The sequence below is a fragment of the Rana temporaria genome, chromosome 4 (assembly GCF_905171775.1).
Source record: "Rana temporaria chromosome 4, aRanTem1.1, whole genome shotgun sequence".
NCBI classification, from domain to species: domain Eukaryota; kingdom Metazoa; phylum Chordata; class Amphibia; order Anura; family Ranidae; genus Rana; species Rana temporaria.
In genome coordinates, this window is record NC_053492.1 from 271,400,690 (window position 1) to 271,409,934 (window position 9,245).

Below are 9,245 nucleotides of genomic sequence, written 5' to 3' on the forward strand. Positions count from 1 at the left end.
CCATGCCAACCTGTTGAACGTGACCGAAGAGGAGGGCGTGTGAGCGTCTGGAGCCATAGACTGAAAGTGAGACAAAGTGAGAAGGCCGGCAGGCACGTTCAGACAGTTGCTCCTGCAGGCGCCTGTCAAGTTGAATGGCCAGTTGAATGAGCCCCTCCAAGGTGGCAGGGGCCTCTACTTGTGCTAGTTCATCCTTAATAGGTTCAGACAGGCCCAGGCGGAATTGATGCCTGAGGGCAGTCTCGTTCCATCCCATGTCTGCAGCCCAATTACAAAAGTCCACCGTATAGTCCTCTACAGGGCGTGGTCCTTGTCGTAGGGCATGGAGGGCTGCCTCCGCGGTGGCCGGACGTAGAGGATCATCGTATAAGGTGGCCATAGCTTCAAAAAAGGAGTCCAAAGTCCAACTGATGGGCCCAGTATTGAGGTCCCCCAGACAGCAGAGTGATAACGAACCCCACTTTAACAGTTTCTAAGGAAAAAGTTCTTGGCTGCAGGGTCTGGTACAGGATACAGGAGACTTTGAACCCTCGGATTTTCTTTCGGTCACCTGAGAAACGTTCAGGAGTGGGTACACGGGGCTCCGGAGGAGGGAACATCATCTGATTCGCAATGTAGCTTCCTAGCTGAGAGTAGCTATCCTGTAGGCTCGTCACCGCTTGCGTAAGGGCTGCGACCTGCTGGCACAAAGTCTCGAGCGGGGAAGCACCTCTGTCAGCCTCTGACACTTCTGGCTACATGATACTGTCACGTACTTTACCAGAGGCCGAAGTGCTGAGAGGGCTTCCCTTGCGACTAAGTGCAGAACGCCCCCTGGAGGTGACACAGGGGGTGCTATGCCCAGAGATGCAGGGGTTGCCAGCTGCGACTTGCTGAGTAGATATTGGAGATCAGCTGTATACCAGGATACGTAGTCAGGCAGGGGTACCACGGAAGTACCAGATGAGGTAGACTGGCAGGGAAACCCAGGGGCGGAGTCAGGAGCCAAGCCGGTAGTCATACACAGGAAGCAGGAAGTAATTGGAGCAGGTCAGAAGGCAAGCCAAGGTCATACACTGGAACAAGCATACAGGAACAGGATAAAGGGTAAGCCGAGAGACAAGCCGGGGGTCATGCACGGAGAAGTCTGGTCAGGCAAGCCGGGTTGTCAACAGGTACACAGGAAAAAAGGAACAAGAGCTCAGGATCACACAAAGGCTGAAGTTAATGCAGCAGTTGGTAACTGCTGCAGCAAGTCTTTAAATAGGGCATTGACGCCAGGAGTCCCGCCCGCATGGCGTGCATACTGGCGCGTGCGTAGTAAAGAACAAAGAACTTACGGTGTTGTTGCCCGTATGCGCGCGCATGCGTGTTGCGCGCATTTGCGCACGCATGCGCACTGTGCTCGTTGGTCCGTACAAGACAGGTCTGACAGTTCTTCCACGGTTGGTTCCCTGACAAATGTCTTCTCCAAGTTAATGGAGAAAGAAGTTGTACAACAGCTACAACATCATTTAGACACCCATAAATTACTCGACCCGTTTCAATCGGGTTTCCGTCCTGGTCACGGGACAGAAACAGAACTGGTCAAAGTATGGGATGACACCCTCGAGGCAGCAGACGAAGGAGAATATTGTCTTCTGGTACTGCTGGATCTAAGCGCAGCATTTGATACTGTTGACCACAAATTATTACTGACTCGGCTAGCTAAAGTAGCCAGAGTCACGGAATGTGATTTATCTTTGTTCTCCTCCTTTTTGGAAAACCGATCACAAACAGTGAAACTCGGTCCTTTCACTTCTGAAAAATGCACGGTGTCATGCGGAGTCCCTCAGGGGGGGTTCCTCTTTGTCGCCTGTGCTGTTCAATATCTATCTCCGCCCTCTTTTTGAAATCATCAGTAACCAGAACTTACTTTACCATTCTTATGCAGATGACACACAGCTGTATTTTCGCATCTGCAACAAAAAGGATCATTATCTCGGACTAGAAAAATTCCTTACTTTGATAGAAAATTGGATGACAAAGTTACCTTAAACTCAATGGCTCAAAAACAGAACTTCTCCTGTTTCACGCCAACGGAAAGAATCATCCCGCAACAACATGGACACCCCCGCCCATTCTGGGTAAAACCATCACCCCTAGGACAAAAGTCAAAAGTCTCGGAGTCATCCTTGACTCCTATATGACAATGGATGCACTAATAGGGTCAGTAGTCAGCGGATCGCACCATCATCTGCGCCTACTATGCAGACTCACTCCCTTTATTCAAAAAGAAGACATAGCAGTCGTGGTGGGAACAATTATCAACTCCAGACTTGACTATGCAAATGCCTTCTATCTCGGACTCCCTAAATACCAAATCAACGGGCGCTCGACTTGTGACTGGGAAAAAAACAAGGGAATCAATCTTACCTTCACCGAGATCCCTTCATTGGTTGCCAGTAAAATACAGAATCACTTTCAAGGCACTCTGTCTAACACATAAGTGTGTGCAAGGAAATTCCCCCCAATATCTATGCGAAAAACTAAAAGCTCACAACCCCAATCGCATTCTGCGATACACCAACCAAAACCTACTCCAGATACCCAAAGCCAGATGCAAGTCCAAAGGAGAATGGAGATTAGTAGGCCAAGGACCTAGACTTTGAAACGCGCTACCAACATCCATCGGATTGGAGGTGAACTACCTGGCCTTCAGAAGAAAAATCAAAACCTATCTCTTCTGAGGGCAAAAGGTTACTAAGCGCCCAGAGGCGATTCAGTTTGCATGTGCTGCGCTATATACGTTTCTCACTCACTCACTCACCCACTAACAGTGTACCTTTAACCACTTAAGGACCGCCTCATGTACATATACGTCAGCAGAATGGCACAGGCAGGCACATCAACGTATATATACGTCCTCTGCTTGACGTGGGTCGGGGGTCCGATCGGGACCCCCCCCCCCGGTACATGCGGCGGTCCCCGTGGTTTTAGGAGCAATCCGGGACGGCGGCGCGGCTATTCGTTTATAGCCGCTCCGTCGCGATCGCTCCCCGGAGCTGAAGAACGGGGAGAGCGTGTGTAAACACGGCTTCCCCGTGCTTCACTGTGTCGGCGCATCGATCGCGTCATTCCCTTTATAGGGAAGACACGATCGATGACGTCATTCCTACAGCCACACCCCCCTACACTAGTAAACACATACACAGTGATCCCTAAATGTTACAGCTCCCCCTGTGTTTAACTCCCAAACTGCAACTGTCATTTTCACAATAAAGAATGCAATTTAAATTTTTTGCTGTGAAAATGACAATTGTCCCAAAAATGTGTCAAAATTGTCCGAAGTGTCCGCCATAATGTCGCAGTCACGAAAAAAATCGCTGATCGCCGCCATTAGTAGTAAAAAAAAAAAAAAAAAAACTATCCCCTATTTTGTAAACAATATAAATTTTGCGCAAACCAACCGATAAACGATTATTGCGATTTTTTTTACCAAAAATAGGTAGAAGAATACGTATCGGCCTAAACTGAGGAAAAAAAATGTTTATATATGTTTTTGGGGGATATTTATTATAGCAAAAAGTAAAAAATATTGCATTTTTTTCAAAATTGTCGCTCTATTTTTGTTTATAGCGCAAAAAATAAAAACCGCAGAGGTAATCAAATACCACCAAAAGAAAGCTCTATTTGTGGGGGGAAAAAAGACGCCAATTTTGTTTGGGAGCCACGTCGCACGACCGCGCAATTGTCTGTTAAAGCGACGCAGTCCCGAACTGTAAAAACCCCTTGGGTCTTTAGGCAGCATTTTGGTCCGGGGCTTAAGTGGTTAATGTTTGTCCCTGCCACCAAAATAGCTTACTGTGTAAAGTTTCTATCATAAAAAACAGAGTAGGGCAAGTATCTATGCAAAGACAGCCGAATATACAAAATCCATACAGATGAATGGAGATGGAAATAGGAATACTAGTACTGTGGGGCAAGGATCAAATGACTAATGGAAATACCACTCTCCCCCAGACAAAGCACAGTTTATGCATTTTAAGCTTGATATTTAAATGTAGGCTGCGGTGTGTCATCTAGGATGTCCCATAAAGCGTTCTTTGCATAACACTATGGGACTGTAAAATAAGCAGGCCATTTGACTTTGAAAGGTCACGTGACAATACCATGCTCCTGTTTGTTTTGTATTTTATTCATGTAGCAAGGTCCCAGGCCTCCTTCAGTCTAATGAGAACCTCCAGAGCCAAGAATAGCTGACATCCTTCTGTATAGAGTGGGTTGCAAGGCATAGTGGGTGTGATATAAGGTAGATTGATGGGCGCCAGACACTTCTTGAATGCAAAGAGATTTATTTTCTCTTGAACAGAACTGTGGGAGAGAGGGTTTAGGACCAGAACACCCTTAGGTAGTTGCAATGTCAATTGGCAGACTCAGAGACTTCTACAAGTGGACAGAAATGCAGGGAAAGGCACCCAAAAGGGCACCACATCTACATGTGTAGAAGCACTGTCTCTTATGGCAACAGTCTTAGAACAGTTTCTAACACGCATTGTAACAAACTCCTTTAGTGTTATACAATCACTTCTTGCAGATTCTCAGCCCACTGAGCTCCCAACCTCTCTCACTAGACTTGCTGATTCACTGCCAATGAATCCCGTGAGCTCTCTAATCTTCTTACTTTAGTATCTTCCTCAAGTGCCACCCCCGCTTCCCTGCTGGGTCCATGGCTTGGCACTCCAGAGACTCCTTTAAGCGTCACCCCACTGGCTGGGTCCCTGGCTTGGCACCTGCTGAAGTTTCCCGAATCTTCACCATCCCCGATTGGTGAGAATACTGCTCCGGTACTTGATTCAGCTAATCACTGTGGTCCCTGGTAATGAGGTGGATGGTTCCTTAGCGGCAACAGCTTCCCCTCTACCTCTGACCATGACAGGTTCTCCGGCCAGCAGAACCATCACTTCTGGTTGGACTGCAAGCCGCAATCCGAACCCTACGCTGTTCTCTTGCTTCCTGATAGGCCCTCAGACAGCCTAGCAGACAGATGTGCCAGGGATAGGCCAAAACTCCAACCTAGCAGCCTGGGCAGCACAACACACGTCCACCCAGACAGCTATCCAGGTGGCACAATACCCAGATAACCTGACTCCACCCAAATATATATGTTCTCCCAGCAGGCCAAGGTAGTTAAGAAAACCTCTGCCCATTGGCTGAGACAATCTGTCCTTGCTTTGCCCTTGTCTTATCTAATGCCACTGGGTACCCAGCGGCAGAAGAGAGAAGTGCAGCAATTCCAAACTTAGAATAAACTCAATTGATCCCTAACAATTGGCCAACGCAAATACATCTGGCAGGTAAATTTAGGAGCAACCCTGCCTAAACATCAGGGTTCTACTTCTATATAAATGGGGATAAGTACATTTGTAAAGCACACTTCAGTGCTACCACTGCTAAATAAATGACCCTTTAAGGTGGCCATTCTCAATCAGGGTTTGGTTAGAGATACCTAGGGGTTCTTTGAGCTGTGGATCATTGATGTTCCGTTTGATGGTGCCTGCATTGCTCCAGAACCAACATCACTTGACAAAGCCAGCAACATGACACCAATGATTTTTTTTAGCGGTCTGTAAGAGTGGTATTGTGACCACCACTGTAAAGCTGGCCGTAGATAGCTAGAAGTTTGAACAGAAAAGTCAGAAGATTAAGATTCAAATTTCGTTGAAAAGATTTTGTTTGCTTTTACCATGTGGTTTTGTAATGAATTGACTTTACTGAAATAAAATCACATACAGAAATTTGTTCATTGAAGAAAAAATTTCCATCTTGCTCCTTCAAATTCTCTCATCACTGTGGTCGAAAACAAACAATGATTTGACCCACTAGTGATTAGAAAAATTATCAAACTTTCTTAGAACCTTCTTTTCCCACATATTTTCGTGCAAAATTCTACCTATCTATGGCCAGCTTTATGGTTACATTCTTTCTACTAATAACTAGTGTTGAGCAGAATACGCCATATTCGATTTTGCGATATATCTCGAATATATAGTCGAATATTCGAGATATATTTGCTAAATTCGAATATTCGTGATATTTTATCAAAATGAAATGATTGCGAATTTTCGCTATTGCGAATGCGAAAATAATTGCGAAATTTCGATAACTGCGGTAGGAGCACTCTGATTGGCTCAGAATATTCTTGATATTTTTTCGAAATTTCGCAAAATGCGAATGTGATATTTACTGCGCAATTTCGACAAATGCTGTAGGAGCACTCTGATTGGCTCAGAATATTCGTGATATTTTACAATACAAAATAATTGCGAATATTCGGCAAATGCGGAAGGAGCACTCTGATTGGCTCAGAATATTCTTGATATTTTACAATAGAAAAAAAAAGGTGTTTTGCATTGGTGGTGATTCTTTTTTTTTTTTTTTTTTTTTTTTTTTTCAAGTTTAAGATATTTATTGGAAAGCAGTGCAGTACATTGCAAGAGCCGCCAGAATAGCCTGGGGCCGATTGGTATACATACAATACAGAGGTAAAATTTACAAAACATTTTAGAGCAAAGGCATCACTATGTGTAGAGCAAAGTGACTTTTCCCCCACCCCATATCTTCTCCTTTCCTTTTTTCCTCTTTCCCCCACCCCCGAACTTGCAATGTTCAAAGGGAAGAAAAAAGGGGAAACGGGAAACGACAATAAATAAATAAGGAAATAAGTTAATATATATAAAATAAAAAGAAAATAGCTCCTGAGAATGACTGTATTCCTGGCACCCTCAATGGGTTCACACTGTGCCTAAGAATCAGTTAATACGTCAAACACATTAGATATACTAAATAAAAGTAAAAAGGAACCCCCAGTCCCGGAATAACTGAAGTTTCCGGAGTCGTGGGCAAATCCCAGAGTAAGGAATATGCTATCGTGTAATCACTTTTTCAGTGAGGGCTGGAGATTACAAAAGGAAGCATAGTAAATGAGTAATAATCTCCAGTGGTACTTTATGGCAATAAAAAGGAAAAAAGAGAAAAAATGTACATAAGGAGGCCAAAAACACTCTGATGTAATCATTAAAGTTAAACTGACTACTCTATCTTCAACTCTATATGAAGATGTACCTGCAAGGAGGAAAAAGGAAAGAAAGATAAAGGGTCAAAGAGACCTAGAAAGAAAAAGAAAGAGAGAGAATAGATTGATGTTGCCAGCTACGGACTATGCTGACCGGGCCACAGACCCTGGAAATAATAAGGTAGGAAGACCAAGGATAAAATGGAGGATCTCCACCCTCTCTTATCCTTATATCATAGGTAAACCTATATATCTAGCCCAGGGTTCCCAAACCGCCTCAAAGGTTTTGGAAGAATTGAGTATTGAACTTACCATCTTCTCCTGGTGCATGATCCAAGAGATTTTCCTCTTGGCCAACATGACAGAGACAGAAGGTTGTTTCCAAGCACCCGCTAACGTAATTTTGGCACCTGTGAGCATGAAGGCTACTAATCTTTGAGTATATTTAGATGTTTGGGGCACGCCGACCCCTAGTAATGCTATTAGGGGAGATTTTTCAACCGGTATACCGGTTACCTTCCTGATGAGATAAAACATTTTGTTCCAGAATCCCCTAATTTTAGGGCAATCCCACCAGATGTGCAACATGGAACCCTGGGCTTGACAACCTCGGAAACACAGTGAAGAAGTGGTTGGAAACATAGCTGCTAGTCTGGAAGGGACCAAGTACCACCTCATTAATACTTTAAGGTTAGCTTCAATCAAAGAGATATTAATAAGACCTTTAGAAGATCTCGATCCTACCTCATGCCACTTCTCCAGAGTCCAGGATATCCGTAGATCTTTCTCCCACGCCTCCATGTAAGAGAATTTGGAAGTAGGTTCCGAAAGTGAGTTATATACAATAGAAATGCCACCTCTCTGTTCATTATTGCTAATGCACCATCTTTCGTAAAGGGTGAACTCAGGGGGATTTGGTTTATTTTTCCAAATTGATGTAAGAAAATGGGATATCCTGGAATATCTATCATTTTCAGAGTCGGGCATACCCAAGGATCCCACACAGTGTGCCAATGAGATTAAGCCCACTGGGGAAAGAAAGTGTCCAATCCTATAAAGTCCCTTATCCATCCACCATCGAAAAATCGTAGAGTCTCTATTCGGGTTAAAGTGAGAAATCTGGAACAGATTAGCTAAAGGTCGCATATCGGAGATTAGCGCAGGAGATTTCCTTAAGTCATCCCAAAGCTTAAATGCCTGAGAGAGAGTTGGGGCCATTAAGGCCGGTCTTAGTTTTTGGGAGCACCAGAGCAGATCGTCCAGAGGATCATTAGGAACTGCCTGACCCTCCATCTCAATCCAATCTGGTTTCTCTCGGTTGGAGTAGATGGAAGACAGTTGGGACAATCTAGCTGCCTGATAGTAACGATAAAGGAGTGGTAAACCCAACCCTCCCTTAGTCATGGGACCATATAAGACATTTTGGGGCAGCCTATATCCTCTACCATTCCAAATAAACTTCAACACTTTGCCCTGGAATTTTTTAAGTTGATCTTTCCTAATTGCGATTGGGAGAGATCTGAATAAATATAGCAATCTAGGTAGGAGAGTCATTTTGACCGAATTGATCCTTCCTAGCCAGGATATTTTGTGAGTGGCCCATGTTTGTAGATCAGTTTCGAGTTTACGGAACATAGGCGGGAAGTTAGCCTGATAAAGGTTTTCAAACTTATTAGTCAGATTTATCCCCAAGTAACGAATAGAGGAGTCACCCCACTGAAATCTAAACAAAGTCTTCAGTCGCTCTACTAGAGCAGGTTGAATATTAATGTTCAATGCCATTGATTTTTTCATGTTGACCCTTAATCCTGAGACATGTCCAAAAGAATCAAGCACTTCACAGATAGCAGCCAATGAGGTTCCCGGGGAGGTAACAAATAAGAGGCAGTCGTCCGCAAACAAAGCGCATTTGTGAGTTTGCTGACCACAGGAAACTCCAGTAATATCTTGATTGGACCTGATGACAATAGCTAAGGTTTCTATTGCCACAGCAAAAATGATAGGAGACAAGGGACATCCCTGTCTGGTCCCTCTTTTGATCAGTATAGGATCTGAGAAATATCCCTGCAATTTGACCCTTGCCTGCGGTCCTGAATACAAGGAACGCAATGTTCCCAGGAAATTATCCCCAAACCCCCACCGTTTCAGGACCTCAAATAGGTAAGGCCATGATATGGAATCGAAGGCCTTCTGAAGGTCCAAAGACAGAAGC